Source organism: Anomaloglossus baeobatrachus, chromosome 2 (assembly GCF_048569485.1).
Source record: "Anomaloglossus baeobatrachus isolate aAnoBae1 chromosome 2, aAnoBae1.hap1, whole genome shotgun sequence".
Classification (NCBI taxonomy): domain Eukaryota; kingdom Metazoa; phylum Chordata; class Amphibia; order Anura; family Aromobatidae; genus Anomaloglossus; species Anomaloglossus baeobatrachus.
The window spans coordinates 467802035-467829154 of record NC_134354.1 but is presented as its reverse complement, the minus strand read 5'-3'; the positions used below and the strand labels follow the sequence as shown (position 1 = coordinate 467829154).

Here is a 27120-nt window from a genome sequence, read left to right as displayed (position 1 = left end):
TATCAGTCATCCCATTTTGGAACCCACTAATGAAAAGTGAATCTTTTATTTAGAATTTTGATGTTTAAACTTTTGACAGGATGCTATGGTGCTTGTTAACGAGGCCACATTTTAAAATTTAACATGAAGCAGAAAAATAAGGTCTAAAACAGAGCATACTACTCACCAATAATAATCTGGATGGTACCAGTGTGGTGAAATATCAGTGTCTTGGCTACTAACTTTCCCATTCTTCCTTACTTAATATCCCTTCCTAGCAATGCATAGCAAGACATCAATCAACAGTAGATGGGCTAGTAGCTAGGAATTTGCAACTTCTCAAGACTCTAGTTGATTTTTGGTGAGCTAATTTTCCTTTTTCATTGTAAAACAACACCATTATGTAGGGGCATGTTTAGAATATTAATAACTACCACCGTAGCATGATTACATCACTTTTGAATGACAACGTTTCTATTAAGTGCATCAATGTTATCTGGCATACAGAAAAATCAACTAACTTTCAGACAATTTTGCCTTCTGATAACCACAATTGCTAAATATTTGACTTATTATTCTCTTTGACGTACAACTCGCAGTGTAAGTAGTAACAATTGAAATCTCAAAAATCTGCATTTTTTCCATACTTGATTTGAACAATGACACTAAAGGAATCTGCTAAACTATAAAATTCCTTTCATCAAGGAAATTTTTGTATATACATCCTGGGGCAAATCTAAATATGTCCATTGGATTTTCAAAACTATTGAGGGTCAATGTGGCTGATCTGCTAGGGGATTTTTATGGATACATTGCAATTCTGTAACACAGAAAACTGTAAATAGTCCATGAAATGATTAATAACTGCTGAGTAAAATAATGAATTTCATACGCACTGCACACCGATGATAAGTGAGAAAATAATCATCCCACTTTTCAGGATGATAATGCAAACAATTTTTTATACTATTGTGAGGCCATACTCTAATGTAAAGATTTAATAAATAAGGAGAGAAAGCAATAGGAGAGATACTAACAGCTGTAACAGACTCAGTAAAATTGATCAGTGATTTATGGTGAAGGTTTCACCTGTCTTGTTGCATTTGAATTCCAAATACACTTTTTTTTCTACATTCTTAAAGCACTAGAAAGCAAAAGCAAGACACAGAGTTTTTACAGAACAAAAAATCTGAAATCAGTGTCAGAAATTGTTTTGCTTTTTTATCATGTACTTGTTCTTGATTTTTTGAACAAGCACCAATGTTGTGACTTGCTGCAACATTTTGCTTTTTGCATGTGTACCTACCTATCATATTTTATTATCTCTTTTTTGACAAGGGTTGAATAATTGGTATTGAAATGTTCATCAAATGTAAGTGATAGTGTTGTACAAAATGTATGGTAAGAGAGAAAGTGAAAATTATTATTATTATTATTTATTTATAGAGCACCATTGATTCCATGGTGCTGTACATGAGAGGGGGGTTACATACAGAATACATATACAAGTTACAATGGACAGACTAGTACAGTGGGAAGAGGGCCCTGCCCTTGCAGGCTTAGATTCTAAAGGATTTTGGGGAGGAGACAGTAGGTGGGGTGTAGGTTGGGCGGCAGCTCCGCACGGTGGTGGGGCGGAAGCTCCGCACGGTGGTGGGGCGGCATCTCCGCACGGTGGTGGGGCAGCAGTTCCGCATGGTGGTGGTGTGGCAGCTCAGCACGGTGGTGGGGCGGCAGCTCCGCACGGTGGTGGGGGCGGCAGCTCCGCACGGTGGTGTAATAACAATGTAATGAATAGTGTAAAAGAAAGAAAGCCCCTCACCATTACTAACAGAAGCAGAAACACTACCACCATCACTGGTACTATTTGCAATAGTACTACCAAGCAAAAGTCACTACTGGCCCCCTTTTCCTAAGGCAAAGCATATTAGTGAGAAGGAAGTGGAGGGTGTTATGAAATATATGGCATATCACTCATTTCATTCACAGTAAGATGATGTTGCTTCTAACATTGACATTGTCAGATTGAGGCCTTGATTCCACTTGTGTTTTGCATGGACGAGTGCAATCTGATAAAACATCAGATTGCACTCGCCCCAGTGCAAAACTATGGGGCAGTGTCCATCTGCGATTGATTTCTCATGCCATATTGGCATGAGACACGAATCACAGCATGCTGCATTTAGCAGTGAGTATCGGGCTCAAACGCACCCATTCAAGCCTATGGGTGTCTGTGAAACATCGCACTGCATTTGTATGCCATCTGACTGCCGTGCGATGTACGCAGAGACTGACGTATGCAGAGAGACATTTGCTGAGACAGACGTACACTGAGACAGGCAGCGGAGAGCAGGGAGAAAATGCTCCCTCCCCTTTTTTCTACAGCTGTGATCCGATCACAAGATCACATCACAGTCGCATGACCCTCGGCCCACACTTGCAGCAGAGGGTCAGTAGCATATTGCTTCCGATGCTCTCATATCTGAAGCTATGCGCAAGTGGAACCGAGACCTGAGTCAGTGTTCTGCACAGAATGGTCTTCCTGATCAAAAATGCGTAAGAGGCAGAATTTTTGGACCATCTTTTTGATTTAAAAAGCATTGTAAGTCTGTCAGTAAACTGTGCTATTAAATGGGCTTTTGTTACTAAAGTTTACTGTTTTCTACAGTGAGGTAACCTTGACATAAATAAAGGGTGCTTTACACGTTGCAACATCGCTAACGATATATCGTCGGGGTCATGGTGTTTGTGACGCACATCCAGCGTCGATAGCGACATCGCAGTGTGTGACACCTAGGAGCGATGATCAACTATCGCAAAACTGTCAAAAATCGTTGATTGTTGACACGTCGCTCCTTTTCATAATATCATTGGGGGTGCATGCCGCTGGTTGTTCGTCGTTCCTGCTGCATCACACATCGCTATGTGTGACACCGCAGGAACGACGAACATGTCCTCACCTGCATCCATCGGCAATGAGGAAGGAAGGAGGTGGGCGGGATATTCCGCCCGCTCATCTCCGCCCCTCCGCTTCTATTGGACGGCTGCCGTGTGATGTCGCTGTGATGCCACACGAACCGCCCCCTTAGAAAGCGACGTCGCAGGGAAGATAAGTCCGTGTGACGGGTTTAAGCGATGTTGTGCGCCACGGGCAGCGGTTTGCCCATGACGCACAACCGACGCTGGCGGATACGCTCACTACCGATATCGATAGCGACATCACAGCGTGTAAAGTCCCCTTAAGGCTGTGTGTGAATTGAATGGTTTGAAAAGTGTTAGATACGGTCCTAAGAAACTTGGAGACCTCGGAGTGTTATGCTCATCTTTTTAGGCTAATTGAAGAACCTGGCAAATTCAAATTCGAAAGATGATCTCTATTCAGTTAGTGAAATGTCACTAATTTTTTCTTGCATCACTGAAAAAATGCTGAGAAAATTCACTGATGGAATGAATGAAAATGGGAGGTGTTTTGTGGGCAGGTTTCACACAGATGTGGCAATTGAGAATAGATTTGAGAACTGCGATATTATCTAAGAATACAATGTTCAAAAATTATTTTTACTAGATTATAAAATAATAAACCCGTAGCATTAATTTATTTTTTTATATTTAGTGTTACCAATATTTATGGTGTATTTAGAATTTAATTTAGTACTTAATTTAGCATTGCAGTACAGTTCTAAATTTTACAATTGTCTAGTTTTTGTTTAGATTTTTGGACAAATAAATCTTCAGGTAGTGTTATAAACCATCACAAACCATAAGGCAGATTATGGCCAGCTACATGTAGGTTTATGGTAGATGCCTTGCCCATTGAGTGGCCTTCTCAAGAACACAGTGGATCTATTCCTCAATGATAATGGATTGTTAAATATTTACATACTTCCTCCAGTCCTTTCTTCCAGGCTTTGGTTTTGAATGTTCCTGATCCTGAATGATTTCCAATATTTTACCTTGAAGAAGATTTCTGTGGCTAAAGTGCAATTAAAAGGGAATGGAAAATCCTCAGTAATAGGCCATACATCCTAGCGTACTACAGAGACAGAGGAAGATAGAGAGAGGAAACGACTGTGATTTATGGAATCATTTCTTCCGTGTCTACTTTAAAAGCCTTCATTTTATGAGATGCTAAAGAAATGCTGATTGTCACTAGAAACTATTAAAGGCTGCTGGAAATATCAGATGAACGAGCAACAAAGGAAGTTAATTACGGACAGTGATTATTCTGATATAACAATTATTGGATCATTAAATGTTTATGACCTCTTATGCACCTCTTCTGCCTATTTTTTCAAGGCAAAGGAAATACAGCAAAAAGGAAATGATCATTTAGTTAAATTCCAAGTAATACAGTCAAACAAGTTTAATTCTATTCTTCTGCTCCTTAATTTAATTTTTTTCTTTACTGGTTTAAGGGTGAATGTGTGTTGGGTTGTAAATTTGCAACTACTTTATGAAAGACTATATTAATAAACCAAGAATCTTCTATCCAGACAAAAATGTTCTATACAATGTAAAACGTCTTTAATTGGGTCAAATAAATTGGTATGGTCATGCTGGCAAGTAGAGATGAGCGGTTCCGTGGAGGTTCAGTTCACCAGCTCATGTTTGACCCGAACCAAGGAGCAAGTAAATGATTGGCAGTTTGAGTCTCCTCCCACAAAAAGTCAGCCTTAAGTAGATCCCATCCAAGGGAAGGTGGGTAGGCCTTTTCAAATAATTTTTGGGCTTGCACACTACATGTAATCATGTTGATGTTACCCCCAGTGTGAGCAGTTCAAACACTGCAAGCAGATCACACAGGACTGAGCACCAAGCGTACTTGAGCACAGTGAAGTTCGCACGTAAAATATCTGAACCCTAAACCCCAAACCTGAACCCTGATTTTTTTAAGCTTTAAAAAAGATGCCTTAAAAACTTATTGGGTTTGCCCACCTACAAAAGTCATCGTGTGCACAAACCCCAAAGATGTTGACAAAATCCTGATGACAGATCCTTAGGATCTGGATACAGTTGAAAGTGGTGTTCACCTAAGCTTGTAAATTACATAAAATTAATATTGCCAATTTGAAATTGATACAACCACTGACCTTTAAGGCTGTTGGTTTACAGGTCAGATGGCAATCATAATATTTCTGTGGCTCAATGTCATGTACAACCCAAGTATCTCCAACTGCTAAAAGAATATAATGCTCTATAAGATAGCCATGAAGGGAGTTGAAGAGTCCCACCTGGTAATGAACCTCAGGTTGCAGATCAATGTTAAAAGGCAGTTGATTAGAGATGATCGAATACCAAAATATCCAACTTCGCGAATACCCGACGAATAGGTCACCGATATTTGACTATTCGTGAATATTCAATGCACAATGTAAGTCTATGGGAAACCAGAATAATTTCACGTTGGACCTAACGGCGAGCTGTGGTCACTAAGGAAAAGGCCGAAATGGATGGAAAAAGGCAGAATCTCTCTCTCTCTTTCTCTCTCCTCTGTGGAGCTAGAAGCCGGAGCAGCGGGGACTATATGTGTTTCATTCCCGGAAGCTGCGGCAACGTGTATGTAGATGACGCTGTGCAGCCCAGCCAATCAGAGTAACACCACAACAAAGATGGCTGCGGCGTTACTGTGAGAGCAAGCAACATCAGATGCGTTCATTGGCTGGAAAACAGGCGCCAGGAAGTCAGAAATGAAAATGAAAGTATCGGAGCGGAAGTTGTTTTATTTGTCGGATACCGAATGGCGTGAATAGCCTTTTATCCGTCGGATACTGAATAGTGGCAAATACATTTGCTCATCCCTACAGTTCATGTCTATATTGTATGGAGGTGGCCACCCACTTCATCTTTCAGTCACCTCCCAGACGACACTTTCTATTATGATGTTCTTTGAGAATTTAACAAAAATTGTATGGGTAAGGCCACAGTAATGCAGTGAAGCTTTAGATGGGGGAGAGAAGACTGATGCAGGATAATTGAGCTTGTGGCTGCCCACAAAAGCAGACACTGATGTCACACAGCAGAAATTAAAATGGATCTACCTTCCCTCATCACATTTTCGAGGTTCTTTCTCACTTATTTCACTGTGTTCCATGGCTACCCACAAATATTTAACATCTCTCTTACACCAGATAGATAGATAGATAATAGATAGATAGATAGGTAGATAGACAGATTTAACATATTGTGGAATGTTTGCAGAGTCTGAGCTAGGAAAATGTTCAACAACCACACACATAAGAAACCTTCTGGAAACTATGTCAGGAAAAGATGTAAAGATGTTAAAAAAGTTATTGTTCTCTAAACATGATATATTGCTTTGCAATACATATATTTTATGACCACAGCATTTTACTTCATGAGCTAAAATCTTTATAAAACCATTTGTCAAGTAGTGATTTTGAAGAGATGACAAGTGAATATTCAGCTTTTTTCAAATAATTCTTGAGTCAAGTTGTAAAATAAAACTATCCCAGATGCAGAAGCTTTGCAATGCATGTTTAGTTAGAGGTGGAGTCAAGGACACAGGATCAGATTGACTGATTGGACAGAAACTATAGCTAAATGTGACCACTGAGGATCAAGGTGAGGCCTGCCAAATTCAATTAAAATTGGCAATAAAATAAAAGTACATACTAATTAATTTGGAATCACGTCAAACAGAGAAATAAATCTTTACATTGTTATGTTGTACTATGATTACTGTCACGGAGTGACTTAGGTGAACCCAGGGGAGCCTATACTGGCCCTGAAGCTGGGGCCCCTGCGCTCACCCTAACCCTAGAGGTACCCTCGATGGTACGGAGGTCCAGGTCACCACTCTGTGCCCTACTTCCTGTCCTCGTCCCTGATGTTATGACCCCCCCTCCACAACCAACCAATCGGGGAAATGGGCAAGAACAGGAGTCAACACCCCACCAATAAATATGTACAGACAGGGTTAACTAGAACAACAAAACCTACTCGTACGCAATGTAACCACACATAAAGCAGCCACAAAAAATGCACAAGGGGAGACAAATAAAGAGGGGGGAATAAACAGACTACTGAGAACATCCAATCCAAAACAAACACACCTAAGAATGCTGCAGCAAACTTCAATGCTGCAGCCAACAGAACAACTGAGAGAGTAAATAACAGCTCCTTTCATCTCATGGCCAAGCTTCCTAATGATTGAAAATAACTGGCACACTCTGGTGGATGTAGAGGGTCTTTATTGAACCTGGTTGTGGTCCCCACCGGAAACACCTGACCAGGAGTCAGGAGCTGCTGGAAATAACCCTCCCCTCGCCAAAGGAAAGGAAATTAATTTAATCTGCAGAGTCCCACAAGACAAAGTGAGACTCTGACCCAAAACGTCACAAAACTCTACAACAGGGGAAAGTCCGTGACAATTATTGCTTATAGTGGAGAATGCTGAAGTTTAAAAATGAACAGCCATTTCTAGTGTGCATCATGCTGAAGGGTAAACCAAGGAAGGTCTGACACCCAAGGCTTTTGAGCACCAATTCTTAAAGTGGAACCATCACTGGATTTCAAAGTACAAACTGCATACATTTTTGAATAGTTCTGAAAGATTTGGTAATGCTGCACTGTAAAAACCCGTATCAGGATAGCTGTATAATTTGCACATTAAAATTAACATTTTATGATTCCAGATGGGAAACTTTCAAGATGGATAATAGTCATTCTGCCATGGATTTTTAAACTATTAAACATCCTAACAGAAAGTCTGAGCTTCGGCTGGTCTCTCACTTTCTCTTGATATGTCTGAAGGTGGGAAGAGTGAAGCCAGCACTGATTGTTCGCAGGGCTCTTGTGATGTGACAATGTAACGTGAGCCCTGGGAGAGAGAGTACCAACACAGCTGGAATGGCATCAGCACCGGAGAAGATATAAGTGTTTGTTTTTTTAACTTGGAGCAAACATGCTGACTGAGACAAAGTTGTCCGATTAGTGGACAACCCCTTTAAGGTAACTTTATGTGTAGAGCTGGTATTTGGTCAGTGCACGCTGACAATAATTTAGCACCGTATCATGGTTTTTACAAAGACTTTGTGTGACATTGTAGAATACTTATATGAATTGTACACAATACTGATTTGGGCTTAACTTTCGGCACTCTAAAGAATAGTTACTTTTACTCTGTATGAGTCTTTATCTGAGCCACGAATCAAGTACCAAGACTGGTCGGGGACTTGGCCAGCATTGGAACAAGAACATTAGAAAAGTCTTCGCTATTCATAAACACAAAGTTCTGTAGAAACTTTTTACAGATGGTGGTTTAACAATCTATACTCTTTTTAATACCATGAAAGGATATGTATAACTAAACAAGAATTTTTTTAATCTTTCAATCAATGATAAATTAAAAAAGAACCAACTTTGCAATTCTCCAGAATGTTGCTGGCTTTGAAGGAAGGTATTGAGGTAGAAAGGTGCCATGTTTTGGATCAGGGTTTGCTATTTTGAGGAATTTAACATTTTGGGGACAGTTTGGTGGTGGTTACCTAGAATTATATTACCATCAATAATTTTCATAGACCTAGAAATCATCATGTTAGATCAGTTTCTTATAACATTTACAGCATATCTTTCTGTGTTCATTGCTTATCTATTAGACAAGTGTAATGCAGTCACTACTTATGGGTTATACAAACCAAACAGAAAAGTAGTCAGGAAAGCCGGGGTCTGGTAACAGGAGGACACGTATGGATAAAGGGAGTAAACAGAGGCATAGTCAGGTCATAATTCAAGCATCAGAATTCCAGGAAGGCGCATAATAGATTCAGGGAGTAAATTGAGACATGGTCAGGTAATGGTTGAAGATATAAAGCCAAGAGGTCGAGACAGGAACAGAGAGCGGGCAGAGAGGAGTCTAACAACAGTCCGGGGTCAAAAAACAAAGATCAGAAGACTAGCAGAAACACAGGTCAATGGCACATCAACAGAACCAGAATGTACGACTTATAAAGTACTGTGGGAGCATGCTCAGTAAAGAAGCAGATCAATTACCAGAAACATTAAACACCTGAACAATCAATTAACCTTCCAGCTCAGTAGCCCCGGAAAACACAACAGAGCATCTCCTTGTGTGCAAGATGCTCTGCACAGAAGAATCGTGACACGGGCAGCTCAGTAGTCCAGGAAAACAGCAGAGTATCTCCTAGTGTGAAAGATGCTCTGCACAGAGGAATCGTGGCATGGGCAGCTCAGTAGTCCAGGAAAACAGCAGAGTATCTCCTAGTGTGAAAGATGCTCTGCATAGAGGAATCGTGACACTGCCAGCTCAGTAGTCCGGAAAAACACAGTAGGGCATCTCGTAGTGTGCAAGATGCTCTCAAGAGAGGAATCATGACAACAAAAATCTCAAACACATTTTATTGATATTTAACTATCCTCAAAGCCATTCAGTGTGATGTTTTCTACAGGTTTCTAAAATATTGTGCCCTATCATTCTGCAAAGACTGACAATGCTAATAATGTGTAGAAGAATACTAAATAACTTATGAGATAGAAAACGGTACAATGTGAATATTTGTTTCTCGAAATAATGAAATGGTTAAATTGGCCCATTGTTTCTTCACACAATTTAAAAAAATACTATAGATGAAATTCTGCATCCAACGTTAATCATGTTTAAGACACGAGTCTTAAACATGATTTTATTATTTTATGGCACTTTTTATTTTATTTTTTTAAGCCATACAATAATAAGGATATATTTATAAGTATTAAGTGTTATAAGTAAATCACCTATTTTAAAGGCACATTTTGTACCCAGGAATCATATTTTCTTTATGCCAAATTCACAATACTATCACAGAGTGGTACAAATGTTTTTTTAAGGTATGTAAAAAATTGGAATTCATCATTATAGGAATTTTTGACAAAAAAAAATAATATTTATATGATTGAAGCTCGTGAATCAAAAATTTTCCCCAAGGCTTTATTTTTTTATATACTGCAACGTTTTTTGTGATGGTGTTTTCGCACCTTCTTTCTTAAGACAAACACTATTTTCATGCTTTACACAACTGAAACCAATTTATAGATTCTGTAAATCTATGAAAACTAATTTCCTTTTACATTTGAAAAGATGTATTGTCTTTAGCTACAGTGAACCTGAAGTCAGGAACCAGATGGATTCCATTATAAAGTGTGTCAAAGTGTCTGGTGCTCCCTCTATAATGGAAAACTGCGACTTTTATGAGGTTATTTGAGAAATAAAACTTTGGGGCTTAGTTAAGGATCACTGCTGTGCTAGAGCCAAAAGCTAATTTACTCAGCAGAAGTAACATTTTCAGTGTGGGAATACAAGAAAATACCAGCCAAACTCTTTAAAAAGTGCAATTTAATGTTTACTAACATTAAGTGATGCCAACTTTCACAATTCTAAAGGTAAGACTTGATCTTAGACCACAAAATTTGCAAATTACATAATACCTGTGTGATATAGATTGTACCAGGGGCAGACATACTATACTATACTATACTATAGACATACTATTGGTGCAACCTGTGTGGCTGCACTGGGACCCAAGAGTTTAGGGGGCCCATTTCTATCTCCAAAGCAGGTGGCATTGTATATTATTATGAGATCTTCGGCTGCAGAGGGCCCATATACTGTTCTTACACTAAGGCCCTTTTCTGGCTGGTTCTGCCAGTGGATTGTACCCAAACAAATAATTATTTAGACCCTCATTTCTCTTCCACTACCACTTCCAATTAGGTCATGTAATTTATTAAGCAGTTTAATCCTAAAATATATAATGTAATTCCATTTGAGATAAGTGCTCCTTCATTTGGGTTCATTCTTGTTGGCATCATGAAATAGGTATAACCATGGTTGTGTAGACATGTATTATTATTTATTATGTACATAGAGTAGCACATAATATAATATTTCAGTGTATGTTGCCAACATCCTGCTGTAAAACTTAACCTTTAATATGATTAGATCTTAAAACACATAAAACAAACGTGCCCGTGTATAAAAATACTGTCAGTTTGCAGTATAATTCAGGTGACCCATGGACCAACCAGTATACTCCTCGATATCACCTACTTTTATACCCAGCGGGGAATACAAAGTGTAACGGCAGGGACAGGTACCAAACAGTGGTTTTATGTAGGATAGACTCAAATTTGGGATGTCATCATTCTCACAATATTTAAATAAGGAGCGATCTCACCCAATTCAGCCATCAATGTCCACCCTGCCAGCGTACCGTTCACTCCAGTCAGAAGAAAATGGGTCAGGAGCAGGCCTTGCTTCACAATAACGCACTGGCCCTCAACCAAAAATCTCCCACACTTACAAGGGCAGTCCACAGCTGACCCTAAACTGTGACTTCCCCCATCCAGTCCCGGTGCCTTGGCATGTTTGTTTTATGTGTTTTATTATCTAATCATATTAAAGGTTAAGTTTTAACTATATCATAGCTAATTTCACCTAATATTGTGGAGTACTTTCGTTACCTAGGGGATTTTCACCTTGGATGCTTTTTTTATCCAACATCCTGCTTTACGGCTTCGGATAAACTTCCACTTCTTAACTTCTTTCAGGACTTGAAGATATTGTTCAACTAAACTATGTATTCTGGTGATCAGCTTATTTCTTGAATGTGGCTTTTCAGAATTTATCAGGGGAAACTAATAGCATGTGCAGATTTGTAAAAATATAATATTAAAGGCAAGCTGACAGGTCCCTATGCCCTTGAACCCAGCAGCATTGATACCTGTATGCCCAAATTCTCTCCCTAACCAGCCCTGTATAACGCTATTCACTAGAATGAATGTTTAAAAAACTGCACTGTCCCTATGCTAATTTGGTCTGTGACTAGTCGCAGGGGCATTAGTTCCCCAGACTAGTCGGCCCTTTTTTCCATGTGATCATGCCCCTGTGGGTGTGTTAACATGATTTCCATGAGCCAGCGTCACCACTGGAAGTTCAGAAAATGGCTCACATAAATGTCTTCTGAATGTGCGGTCATGCACAATGGGCCTAATGGAGCCAGGAAGTGTACACATGAATTCCAAGACATACTTACTAGTTGCAGGCTTAATTAGCATACAGAAAGCTTATTATATAAGTATTTTTTAAAACATTTAGATTAGTGAATAGCATTACACAGGGCTGAATAGATAGTGAATTTGGGCATACAGGTTGGGTGGCATAGGGGACCTGACCGGTTCCGTTTAAATAACGGCCATTCACCTGATTTGATTACCATGTTATACAGTCATCATGTCAAGTCTACGAGCGTGGCCTAGTGGAGGTAAACCATATAATTAATTTGTACATTGGTACAGTATTCATGTTACTGTAAATTTAAAATTAAAAATACGACAGAAAAATTCAACTGAAGTTTTGCAAAAAAAATCTTCAAAAAATGCAGTTTAGCCATGATGTGTGGTTTTTCCCCAAGGTTATCATTAATTCCAGCTGCCAAGCCTACTACAGTGGATTTTTTGTTTATGGATTGTGGAATGCAGAAAACCAGAAGAAACCTTGCAAACATAGTAAGAACGTCAGACTCCGGGCAGATGTTGTTGTTGGTCTCACTCAGATTTCGACTTTATGTCCTTTTATAGCTACTGGTTGGTGGACTTCCAATATGACCAGACCAAATTTGTTATCTTTACCAGTGCTAATATCGGTCAATTCACCGGTCAATTCACCTCTTTCCAAAAAAATGAAATATTTTACTGTGAAAAGGTTTTTAAATTTTAAGTATGTTGGATTGTGAAACGATATCTGTAAGAGTAATTAAATTTGATATTAATTAAAAACTACCAAGCATAAGTATATGTGATGATTATTTTTCCCTGGTATGACAATATTTTCCCTGTGTTTTCTTGTGTCATCATTAGCATCCCACTATACCAGCATGTAAGCCTCAGTACCTTTCACGTCTTTAAATAATGTATTACAAACATTTTCCAGTCTGTAAGTGCTTTCTTAATGAGCATGTGAAGAGTTTAATGGGAGCAGATTGCTTTTCATATCATTACAGAGGAGCTAATTGTGACAGTACTGAACAGAGATGCTTGAATGTTTGGTTAGTAAGTTTGTCTGATTGTGGATAAATGATTTGATTAAATAAGGTGATATAAGCTCGGGTGTGTGGAACATAGGTGCACACTTAAGTCAAAAAGAGTCACATTTATTAGTAAAGATCTAATCATGGTGGCTCAATGGTTAGTCTTGCACCATTAGCTCGATTCTATCCTGCCCTAATTTTTTCATGCACTCAGATAAAAAATAAAGACATAAAAAACAAAAAAGAGATAATTTCCCAAACGTTAATTCTGTTTCTATAAAATTGCTAAAGCTTGATATAGGAAACTTATAATATATATATTTCATTGGTCACATGGATCATTTTAGTTAATATACAGTGGAACCTTGGTTTACAAGAATAATCCGTTCTGGGAGTGTGCTTGTAAACCAAGTTACTCGTCTAGCACAGCAAAATTTCCTATAGAAAATAATGCAAGCTCAGACAATTCGTTCCACAACTTGTTCAGTGTCCCATCCTGGTCCCCTATTGTGCCATTCCACACATGCACAAAGACGCACAAACACACACAAACACGCACAAACACTCACACACACAAACACACACATATTATGCTCACCTTACCTTCTGTCCATCGCCAGCTTCCTGGTTCTTGTACTTCGCCGGTACAGGATGTGTATTGGGTAACCATCGTGACTGATGTCGGAGCTTCCAGTGCGCTGACGTCAAAGGCATGAGCCGCTTGTCTCTGATTGGTCAGCGCGCTGCCTTTGAGAAGCGTCTGACAGCGGAAGTTGCTCCATCGGTGCAATGGTTACCCGATACACATCCTGTACCTGCGGACAACAAGAACGAGGAGGTCGGCGATGGAACGGAAGGAAAGGTGAGCATAATATGTGTGTGTGTGCATGTTTATGTGTGTTTGTGCATGTTTGTGCGTGTTTGTGCGGACTGCAAGAGCGGGTCAGAGCGCGGTGAAAGTACGGAACCGGAAGTGTGTGCGGTGAGTATTTGCTCATACAGCAAAGCTTGCTCATAACCTGAGTTACAAATTTACAGCAAGCTTTGCTCGTATAGCGAAATACTCTCACACCAAGTTACTCATAAACCGAGGTTCCACTGTACTCCCTTTATCAGGTGACACAACAGATAGGTTACCTCACAGTATTGAACAAATTTCAAAAGCCCATGCTCCTATACGATTCTCAGTTATCGTAACTCGGTTTTTAGTGATGTCTCTAAAACCTGCTACTCTCAGGATACTGAAAAACATTGAAACTAGCACTTAAAGTGTTCTAATTGGATACTATGCTAATAACTAATTTGCTCACTTTGGCCCCCCCCAATCATCAAAGCAATATCTCCAGAATTCTGGCATAAATTGCTCCCACAAGTTAAAACTTTGTCGCAACGCAGAGTTGTGCAAACATTTAGTGACTTCTTGGCTTAAGTTTCTAAGTTTAAACTTAGGACAGACAGGCTGAACAGCCTGAAGAGGTTTGAGCAAGGAAGCAAAACTTTGAAATAAAAATTGCTGTATAGTAAATTAGTTACATAACACTAGAATATTGTTCTGGTTAATAGTGCTTATATATTGTTTATTTGTAAAATCTATCTGATTTGTCCAAAGTGATAAATGGTAAATGTGACTCTTGCAATCTTTCTGAGCCTACAGACATCAGATTGATGTACTCTCCTGATATCAGTCAGCTTATCTAGAATTCCCTGGCAGGATTTCATTTATTAAATATCATATTACAATTGGACAGAAAGCTATCATTCTTGTGCATTTGCCTTTTATAAGCAGAGCATACCAAGGCAGTTGGGATTTGATTAAGTCCGAATGGTTAAAGTATCTGGAGCTTGCACTGAGTTAGGTACATAATAATGGCCTTGATAGTGTCTTAAATCCTATTAGGTTTCTTAATTGTATTGGAGAACACAATCCAGGTCTGTATAAGCTGCCTTTTTCACTGTCTGTTTCTTCTCTGTGCAGAGAAGACAAGGTTTTTTTTGTATTTTTAAAATTACAACCATTAAGAAACATGAAGATTTTTTACCTAAACTTAATATCATACTTAAAATTGCTTACTAATTATTAATATGTATTGATATTCTTTAGAAAAGTCTAAAAAGAAATAGAAAATTGTGAAAAATAGACTACAATAGATAAGAGTTGATATCACTTGCTGTTACCTGATGTGGTGTACTATTGACTTATGATTATAGCCTGCTGTTATCTGGTATCAAATTATTTTCTATAAGTCCATGTGAAGATCCTTGTACTGTATGCCTGCTGTACAGCTATATGGAAATTTTGGTAGTGTAATATTGATGTTCATTCATTTTCTCATGTGTATATTTTTTGGGCAAATATCAGTATAAGGGCTTGTGCGCATGTGTACGTATTGCATGGATTTACGCTGTGTCTAGTACTGCAGTGTAAGGGTACCTTCACACTTTAGCGATGCAACAGCGATCCGACCAGCAATCTGACCTGGTCAGGATCGCTGCTGCATCGCTACATGGTCGCTGGTGAGCTGTCAAACAGGCAGATCTCACCAGCGACCAGTGACCAGCCCCCAGCCAGCAGCGACGTGCAAGCGACGCTGCGCTTGCACGGAGCCGGCGTCTGGAAGCTGCGGACACTGGTAACTAAGGTAAATATCGGGTATGGTTACCCGATGTTTACCTTAGTTACCTGCTCACACCGCTTAACTTAGCGTGTGCAGGGAGCAGGAGCCGGCACTGGCAGCGTGAGAGCTGCGGAGGCTGGTAACGAAGGTAAATATCGGGTAACCACCTTGATTACCCGATGTTTACCTTGGTTACAGCTTACCGCAGACTGTCAGACGCCGGCTCCTGCTCCCTGCACATTCAGGATTGTTGCGCTCTCACTGTCACACACAGCGATGTGTGCTTATCAGTGAAAGAGCAACAATAAAAAAATGAACCAGCACAGTGTGTAACAAGCAGCGATCTCACAGCAGGGGCCAGATCGCTGCTCAGTGTCACACACAGCGAGATCGCTAATGAGGTCACAAAAAACATGACTCAGCAGCGATCTCAGTAGCGATCTCGCTGTGTGTGAAGTACCCCTAAATGCATGTGTCCTGCGTCCCCAGCACAATCTATGAAGATTGTGCATAATCCTTGTGCACAATACTTTTTTGAACGCAGCGATTTGCATGCTGAAAATTTTGATCCAAATCCGTGCTTTCGAAAATGTAGCATGTCCATTCTTTCGTGCGCTTTGGATGCAGCTCCCACTGTCTATGGGAGAGAAGCATCCCGAGAGCATGAAATCGGCATTTTTTCTGCAGAAAACACTGCATCCATGACGCAGTGTTTCTGCAGCGATTTGAATTGCACATGCACTGCAAAATCGCTGCAGAATTTTCTGCAGTGACACTATGCAACGTGCGCACAAGCCCTTAAAGAACAGGATTGCTTCATCAGTGCTTGTTGGTCAGATGGAGTGTGTGAGAGGTAGTAGTTGTATTCTATTTTGTTGCCATTGTCAAGTACTGCAGCTCAGCTGCCCTGAGGTCCAATAAGAGCTGAGCTGTGGCATCAGGGAACAGCAACTGCACAGTGTTTATAAGATCTGCAAAGAACTAATTGGTGGGGGATCCAGGTGTTGCATAGCCAGGGAGTCTATGTGCTTCTGCAAAGTAGTTAATCTGCAGATGTAATTAGCGCTCTGCTGTAAGGGTCCCGTTACACATAGCAACGTATCAGCGATCCAACCAGCAATTCGACCTGGCAGGGATCGCTGAAACGTCGCTACATGGTCGCTGTTGAGCTTTCAATCTGGCAGATCTCCACAGCGACCAGCAACCAGCCATGAGCCACCAGCGACCCGTGTGACGACGGCTCCCTGCATCAGAACCGGCGCTCGTTGGTCTCCCGCCGTCAAACACGCCGATGCGTGCTGCACAGCGGGAGACCAACAAGCAAAAAATGGTCCTGATCATTTTGTAATGACCAGCGACCTTGCAACAGGGGCCCACTCGCTGCTGCTTGTCACACACAGGACAGAAGTTCCAGGGCGGCACTCAGGGATGAACAGTGCTCAGGTCTATGGAAGGCATCCACAATCTAAAAACGAAGAAAAAGACCGGCACTCTTCTTTATGAATGTAGATTCTTTTTATTGTACAATTCCATGTACAGGCATCAAATATTATAACGCGTTTCGGCAAAACCCTTTCTCAAACAAAAGATGATTACTGCATCACAATTCCCACTCTAGATAATAAAGGTTCATGGATCTGGTAAGAGCAAACACCGTACTCATTTGCATAATCAAAGATATCAATTAACATATTAGTGAAACTTAAATCCCAAGATCCAATCCAAGTTTATAGATGCTCGGCATCTATAAAAGTATATATTTTTTCTTGTTTTTTTTTTTGTTTTTTAACTTGAATTGGATCTTGGGATTTGAGTTTCACTAATTCACTAATCATGAGGTCAAAGGTCCTGCCCAGGGAAGTCAGAGACAGAATTGTGGCAAGGCACAGATCTGGCCAAGGTTACAAAATAATTTTTGCAGTACTCAAGGTCCCTAAGAACACAGTGGCCTCCATATTCCTTAAATGGAAGAAGTTTGAAACTACCAGAACTCTTCCTGGACCTGGCCATCCTGCCAAACTGAGCAATCGTGGGAGAAGAGCCTTGGTTAGAGAGGTAAAGAAGAACCCCAAGATCACTGTGGCTGAGCTCCAGAGCTGCAGTAGGGAGATGGGAGAAAATTCCACAAAGTCAACTATCACTGCAGCCTTCCACCAGTCGGGTGGAAGGCTGAGTGGCAGAGTGGCCAGACAGAAGCCTCTCTTCAATGCAAGACATATGAAAGCCCACATAGAGTTTGCAAAAAAAACAAGTGAAAAACTCCCAGACTATGAGAAATAAGATTCTCTGGTCTGATGAGATGAAGATAGAACTTTTTGGTAATAATTCTAAGGCTGCTTTCACACATCGGTTTTTTGGCATCAGGCACAATCCAGCGAAAAAACTGATGCGACGGATCCGGCCAAAAAACGTATCAGTTGCATCAGTTTTTTCCATCAGTTCCTTCAGTTTTTTTACAGATTCGGTGTAATACTGAGCATGCTCAGTTTAAAAAACCGGATCCAGCGGCCGGATCCATTTTTTGTCGCATTACGCCGGATCCGGTGTCCATAGGCTTCCATTATAAAACATGCCATACGGCGCCGGATCCTTTTTTTTTTGCCTGACACAAAAACGTTCACTTCAACGTTTCATCCGGCTGCTGGACAAGAAAAAAGATGAAACGTAAGGCCATCTGGCACAATCTGGCGCTGATGAAAGTCTATGGGGGAAAAAACGGATCTGGCGGCACCAGACACCGGATCCGTTTTTTCATATTTTTGCCGGATTCTGCCTGATGACAAAAAACTGATGTGTGAAAGCAGCCTAAGTGGTATGTGAGGAGAAAACCAGGCACTGCTCATCACCTGCCCATTACAATCCTAACAGTGAAACTTGGTGGCAGCATCATGCTATGGGAGTGTTTTTCAGCTGTACGAAGTACAGAGAGATCCTGGAAGAAAACCTCTTCCAGAGTGCTCTGGACCTCAGACTTGGCCGAAGGTTCACCTTCGAACAAGACAATGACCCTAAGCACACAGCTAAAATAAAAAAGGAGTGGCTTCAGATCAAGTCTGTGACAATTCTTGACTGGCCCAGCCAGAGCCCTGATCTAAACCCAATTGAGCATCTCTGGAGAGACCTGAAAATGGCTGTCCACCAACGTTCACCATTCATCCTGACGGAACTGGAGAGGATCTGCAAGGAAGAATGGCAGAGGATCCCCAAATCCAGGTGTGAAAAACTTGTTGCATCATTCCCAAGAAGACTCATGGATGTACTAGCTCAAAATTGTGCTTCAATTCAATACTGAGTAAAGGGTCTGAATACTTATGACCACGTGATAGTTCAGTTTTTCTTGTTTAATAAATTTTCAAACATTTCTTCATTTCTGTTTTTTTCTGTCAAGATGGGGTGCAGAGTGTACATTACTGAGAAAAAAATTTAACTTTTCTGAATTTACCAAATGGCTGCAATGAAACAAAGAGTGAAAAATTTAAAGGGGTCTGAATACTTTCCGTACTTTTCCGTACCCACTGTATGTACTTAAAATAGATAAAATACTATTTTACACTTCTTACGTGAGTGTTATTAAGTAAATATTTTGATGGCCGGTTAAACAATTATCCTGCCTAATAATTATAATCACCGGCAAAGGTTAAAGTAGATATTTTATCACTAGTATCATAACTGTGCAAGAGGGAATTACTCTTACATGCTTCAATGCTACAGAAACATAGTACCAATCAGCATATGCAAATTAGCTCTTTATGTTTGGAAAATCAGAATACTAAATTTGCATATTTATGAAGACATTGTTGGTTTATTTATTGTAGGAAACAAGGCTTACTTTATTATTTACATTGAAAGTAGCGTGCCAGTATGATTTACACAGTTGTAGTAATCTGCTTATTAGATTTCAATAACTGCAAGCAAACACATTTAGAGATAAGTAATAGATTTACTATTTCTTAGTTTATTTACTGGAAACCAAAGTACAGTATATAAAGCATCAGTCGGTTAGATTTACTGGACACAGATTTTACAGAATTTGATTTTTTTATCTGAAACTACGTATCTGTATAAGGATAGGAGATAATTTTATTTTTGTAGTTGTTGCTCCTTTTAAAGTGCCATCCATTATGTTTAACGGTGAAAAAAAATGCTATTAACCTGCAGATATGGGGTTAATATCTCAGATTAATAGTGGTCCCAATAGCCCTATTGCAAGGACGAAATTAACTTTTTTTCTCCCAGCAGCCTTGGACTTTTTGGCATAGGGTGCGACCAGCGTGGCTTTAGTCACCGCTTACTGCATAGTGAGCAGTGGTTGTAACTTCACTCTTGTCAGTGATTGATAAGTGAAAATGTATATATTTGGTAACACCACGTTTTCAAAAGTCAGATTAATCAAAATAACCCCTACAATAAACAGCATAAAGAGAAAAAAATAAATAAATTCCCCAGAATTGTGTTTTTCTGGTCTCTTGATTTGCACTGAGGAGGGACAACACTCCAAAACACATGACTGCAAAAAAAGATTCTGGTTTGGCCTTTAACCTAAGTCATGTGGCAATTTTCATTAAAGGATCATTATTGATTTCTTTGAATTTCTACTTCCTGTACATGGCACTAGATTCCAAGTCCTTCTCCTCTCTGAAGTGGTAATGTGCATATTTAAAAGGCCGACATACACACACACATTAGATATAAGTTGGCTAAACCCGTCAATCGCGAGAGACTGGCCGACCTTCTACTTTGTATGGGAGACCACCCATCTCTATTCACAGAAAAGGACATAAATTCAAAAGAAGTTAAAAAAACCCCACCAAAAACAGCCATTGGCCAACAGGTCAAACAGCAAAAAAAGCACTAGCAGGATGCAGCTGGCCCCTTATGATAAAGGTGGGGGCTACACAGGTGCAGAATACCGATGAGACAACCACTCACAGCCTACCAACTCATGTCATGGAGGGGGTGGTGGCTGGTATTAAACATGTACACAGATGAGGTTTGCATAAGGTGCCAGTCACACACGTATGTGCGATGCACAGTGTCTGGCTTACAGCCTATTAATGATGCCCATAATTAACCATCTCTAGCCGCTTTTTCTATAATTGATTCGCCCACCCTGAATCCTTATGTATTAATCCCTGTGTTTGTGTGCAATGATGCATGATTTTGTAAATTTTGCTATTTGGTGTTTCTCTCCCTTCTGCATGTGACATTGTGGACTTCTGTATATAATATGATATCAGTGTTGCATTCACCACACTGTATATGTCTAAGGGGTTTGTATATTCCCCAAAGTACTGTGCACATGTTTATATGTTACTTTTTGTGGTATGATCTTATGTGCACTTTTCCAGTTCACAGCTAGGGGGAGTTCTGTGTTGCTATTATTATACACGTGCCCGAGTCCTCAGCGTCTCCCTGCTGCCATGGTTACGTGTGGTAACATAATGAGTGGTGCAGATGGTGACGCGTCCCCTCCCACTCCCCACATGATATCCTGTCCAGGTTGAGATGCAGAAGGACTTGTGCAGGCAGCAACTGCACATGCGCGAGCATTCACCTTTTCATTGGCTAAAAGCATACTATGTGATCGTGTGGGTTGTTCACAAAAGGTCCTGCTCCTGTATCATTGCTGCCATTCTTACCTTGCCTGGTTGATAAAGCTACCCGCGAAAACGTGCGTTCTTAGGCTTGGTGTGCATCCCCTCCACCTCTGGGTACTGGTATACACATGACTGTTACTTGATTTGTTATATATGTGCTGCTAAAACTCTTGTCTGACCCACTAGGATATGCATAGCACTTTACATGGGACTGTGTGCAATGTTTATGTAATTCCCCTGTTTCTGTGGTATAAGTAAATGTATTGCACATGACACTTTATTCCCTGTATCCTTTGTGGACATGTACTTCCTTGTAGCAATATTGTGATTTAATTAACTATATACTGAATATCTGGATAGCTTTTTTGACCCCTGCTCTCCATATGCAAATTATGAGTGTTATAATATGGTATTTGCCAGTTAATAAAATATTTATTGTTATCCCTTAAACCACAATTCTCCGTTTTTTTTGCATAATTAGATCAGGCAGGCAAAGAGCTTACACCATGTTCCAAATTATTATGCAAATTATATTTTTCTCTGATTTTCCTAAATGTTTGGTGCAAATGACAGTCAGTCTAATAAAAGACATCTCGCATTAGAGTATACATTGAATTTTATTGAAGAAACCTCCCAATGATAACAGTATAATGTTCCAAATTATTAGGCACAGTAGAGTTTCTAAACATTTTATTTGTTTTAAAGAACTGAAAATGCTCATTTGTGGAATTTGCAGCATTTTGAGGTCACATTCACTAAAATAAAAAGCTATTTAAATCCAAAACATCCTAACAGGCAAGTTACATGTTAACATAGGAACCCTTCTTTGATATCACCTTCACAATTCTTGCATCCATTGAACTTGTGAGTTTTTGGAGAGTTTCTTGCTTGATTTTCTTTGCATAATGTCACAAAAGCCTCCCAAAGCTGATGTTTTGATGTGAACTGCCTCCCACCCTCATAGATCTTTTGCTTGATGATACTCCAAATGTTCTCTATAGGGTTAAGGTCAGGGGAAGATGGTGGCCACACCATGAGTTTATCTCCTTTTATGCCCATAGCAGCAAATGACACAGAGGTATTCTGTACAGCATGAGATGGTGCATTGTCATGCATGAAAATGCTTTTACTCCTGAAGGCACATTTCTGCTTTCTGTACCATGGAAGAAATTTGTCAGTCAGAAACCCTATATACTTTGCAGAGGTCATTTTCACACCTTCAGGACCCCTAAAGGGGCCTACCAGATGTCTCCCTATGATTCCGGCCCAAAACATGACTCCTCTACCTCATTGCTGACGTTGCAGCCTTGTTGGGACATGGTGGCCATCCACCAACCATCCACTACTCCATCCATCTGGACCATCCAGGGTTGCTCAACACCCATCAGTAAACAAGACTGTTTGAAAATTAGTCTTCATCTATGTCTGGGCCCAGTGCAATTATTTCTGTTTGTGAGCACTGGCTAAGGGTGGCTGAATAGTAGGTTTATGCACCACAGCAAGCCTTTGAAGGATCCTACACCTTGAGGTTCGAGGGACTCCAGAGGCACCAGCAGCTTCAAATATCTGTTTGCTGGTTTGTAATGGCTTTTTGGCAGCTGCTCTCTTAGTCTGATGGACTTGCCTGGCAGAAAGCTTCCTCATTCTCTTCACAGTACGATAATCATGTTTAAGTTATCGTGAAATATCTAATGTTTTCATCCCTTGTCCAAGGCATTGCACTATTTGATGCTTTTCGGCAGCAGAGAAGTCGTTTTTCTTTCCCATGTTACAGTGCCTTGCAAAAGTATTCGGTCCCTTTGAATTATTCAACCTTTTCCCACATTTCAGGCTTCAACCATAAACATAAAAAATTAAAATTTTATGGTGAAGAATGAACAACAAGTGGGACACATTTGTGAAGTTGAACGAAATTTATTGCTTATTTTAAACTTTTATAAAAAATAAACAGAAAATTGGGGCGTGCAATAATTTTCGTCCCCTTTAAGTTAATACTTTGTAGCGCCATCATTTGCTGCGATTACAGCTGCAAGTCGCTTGGGGTATGTCTCTATCAGTTTTGCACATCAAGAGACTGAAATTCTTGCCCATTCTTCATTTGCAAACAGCTGGACCTGAGTGAGGTTGGATGGAGAGCATTTGTGAACAGCAGTTTTCAGCTCTTTTCACAGATTCTCGATTGGATTCAGGTCTGGACTTTGTAGATATTGCTTTATGTTTTGGATCATTGTCTTGTTGAAAGACAACTCTCCGTCCCAGTCTCAGGTCTTTTGCAGACTCCTACAGGTTTTCTTCAACAATGGTCCTGTATTTGGCTCCATCCATCTTCACATCAATTTTAACCATCCTTCCTTTCCCTGCTGAAGAAAAGGAGGCCGAAACCATAATGCTGCCATCACCATGTTTGACAGTGGGGATGGTGTGTTCAGGGTGATGAGCTGTACTGCTTTTACACAAAACATATCTTTGTCATTGTGCCCAAAAAGTTTGATTTTGGTTTCATCTGACCAGAGCACCTTCTTCCACATGTTTGCTATGTCTCTCAGGTGGTTTGTGGCAAACTATAAACACTTTTTATGGATATCTTTGAGAAATGGCTTTCTTCTTGCCACTCTTCCATAAAGGCCAGATTTGTGCAGTGTACGACTGATTGTTGTCCTGTGGACAGACTCTTCTACCTCAGCTGTCGATGTCTGCAGTTCATCCAGGGTGATCATGGGCCTCTTGGCTGCATCTCTGATCAGTCTTCTCCTTGTTTGAGATGAAAGGTTGGATGGACGGCCGGGTCTTGGTAGATTTGCAGTGGTATGATACTCCTTCCAATTTGGTATGATCGCTTACACAGTGCTCCTTGGGATGTTTAAAGTTTTGGAAATCTTTTTGTAACCAAATCCAGCTTTAGGCCCATTTCATAAGTCAGTGAAAAACACTGACGTTCTTCACTGACGTGTAAAACACGCACATGTCCCTCCGTGTTCCGTGATTCACGGCACACTTGGGTTGTCCATGTGCAATCCATGATCCGTGACCCGTGATCCCGTGATTGCATATGGACACTCACCTGCCTTCACTCCTGCTGTCCATGGTGCTGAAGTCTCTGGCTCTGCAGCGTCCGCCCACCGCTCTCAGCACCTACTTCCTGGTCGGCATTTCCTGCTCTCATGAATATTCATGAGCCAGGCAGGAGCTGCCGAGAGCGGAGCAGGCACAGCGAATCCCAGGCAAGGTAAGTTGAAAATTTTGAATATTTAATATGTCCGTGATTTTCTTGTACGTGTATCACTGATCACACACGGATCACACCATAGTGTGGTCCGTGGGTCATCAGTGATGCCAGACAAAAACTGACATGTCTCCGTGCAGAATCACGTCCAAGGGTGCACGCTGCACGGAGACACGTTCAGTGAAAAATCACTGATGTGTGGGCAGACCCATTGATTATAATGGGTCTGCGTATGTCAGTGATTCTGGTACGTTTTAAAAAAAGTAGAAACGTACCAGATTCACTGACGTGTGAAAGGGGCCTTAAATTGTGTTCATGATGCTCTCTGCGTTTTAAACAGAACACTGAGATTATCACAGAGCAGGTGCATTTATACGGAGACTAGATTACACACAGGTGACTTATATTTATCATCATCAGTCATTTAGGACAACATTGGATCATTCAGAGATCCTCATTGAACTTCTGGAGTGAGTTTGCTGCACTGAAAGTAAAGGGGACGAATAATATTGCACGCCGCACTTTTCAGTTTATTCTTTTTTACAAAAGCATAAAATAAGCAATAAATTTATTTCAATTTCACAATTGTGTCCCACTTGTTGTTGATTCTTCACCATAACATTAAAATTTTTATCTTTATGTTTGAAGCCTGAAATGTGGGAAAAGGTGGAAAAATTCAAGGGGGCTTAATACTTTCGCAAGGCACTGTACTTGAAAACTGTGGCCTGCTTAATATTGTGGAACATCCAGTTTTCCTTTTATTGGCCTCACCTGTCAAACTAAATATCACAGGTATCTGAGATTGATTTTAGTGATCCAAAGAACCCGGAGACACAATACCATCAAAGAGTTTCATTGACGAAAAAAAAAAAAATAATCACTATGACACTTAAATCCAATTTGCATAATAATTTGGAACATGTACGTATTTTGGACAAAATATGGACCAATATCATACGGATCAATACTACCTTTATCATAGGGAGCCGGCTGCATCCTGCTAGTGCTTTTTGCTGTTTGACCTGTTGGATAATGGCTGTTTTTGGGGAGACCACCCATCTCTGCTTTATATATCAGAAGGATAGGGTTCTGACATATTAAATTTAAATTCAGATCCTTTAATTTTCGGAAAACATACACTACTGGCAATGGTGTCAGGTATGGGCTGACACCATTCCCTTCTTCCTTTTTGCTCAATGAAATGACGTAAATGCTTTACCAAGAAATGCATTGATGTGGATATGTGTATGAGCGTGCCAGGAGAGATAGTTGTCTACCTTGCAAGCAAGGTCAACCTGATCCCTTTGTAAAGTTGCAGCTGAACTTCTCTATTCAAGAAATATGAGAAATGTAGACTTGTAAAGAAGCAGATGGACTGTTTATAAGGCAGTATGATTATTTTCACTGACATATTTAACATTCATTAAGTCTATGGCAGAAAAATATGTCTGTGTTTATTAAACCAATACGACTGGCACAGATCCAAATCTGCCCTACTGAATTAATTATTTTATAACTGTTTTAATTAAAATGGTTGGTATATAATTAACCTAAAAGTTTTAATTTCTGCAAAATTGTTGTACAAATGAGACATTAATATTTTATATTAGGCATGCAAATATGTCTGTTAATTTGAAGAACTGCCTGATGTAATGAAGCAAATAATGCTTTGGGAATTGTTTACTCTGTCAAAGCAGAATATTCACACTTCCTTAAATATCTCCGAGACTATGAAATAGTCTGCAATTGTGCTTGGTCTCTACATTACAGGGTTGCATAGCTATAATATTGTCTACATTTAAGGTATGCACCTTTCCACTTATCTCTCATGTCGCTCCGGTCTTCACTGTCACTTGTCCAGTCCTCATCATCTCGTTTGAGTGCTGAAATCTCCGGGCCTCTTACACTTAGCCAGGATTTCTACTTCTGATGAGGGCAGTTCTGTGCTTGCATGTGTAAGGTCATGACGCACGTCATGATGTCATGACATTGGGACCTTTCTCGATTGCACTGAATTCTACCGGGCCTCATCAGAGTCGGATGCTTGACTCAATGTGATAGGTCTAGGGATTCAATAGGGAGTGGTGGGGATCAGTACAGGGGAGTGTTGAGATGCGAATAAGAATTATTTGTTACCTATTAAATCTATTACGCTATGGGGTCAGTAAACTTGAAGAGCATAACTTCTTTGCAAATCGATTTTCCTAGGAAAATCTAAGAGAACAGTCAAATTGGAATTTTGCCTGATCCACTCATCTCTAGAAATTTGGTATTAATAGATGATGAGTTAAAGTTGTGTTAGTTATTGTAAAAAAAACACATTTCTCATTATCTCAGATATATAACTGTTTACTAAACAAAAAAATATTCTTCAAATTTCAAGGTAAAATCTAATATCAATGCTGCAACAAAATAACTTTATGCTCTTGTTAATAAAGAGTAGCTCATTAATTGCAGAATTGCATTGAAGGACGTTGCTTGGAGGAAAAACCTTTAATTGCTACAACAGCGACATGATTAGATGACATAGCCATACTACTTAACATCAGAGAAGCTTCGCTGTGATGATGTGGCTTTTGTGGACAGGCTGAGACACATATTGGTTTCTGGGTGGCTTTAAGGTCTAAATGAATTAGGCTTCAGATACAGAGTTGGTGAGGTGA

At 40.0% G+C, this 27120-nt stretch overlaps 1 protein-coding gene across 5 annotated transcripts in view; it reads left to right on the top strand.

Annotated features, from left to right (window-relative positions):
* AUTS2 (activator of transcription and developmental regulator AUTS2) overlaps positions 1-27120 on the top strand; it is a 1876064-nt gene that overhangs the window by 99526 nt on the left and 1749418 nt on the right. The window lies entirely within an intron of this gene.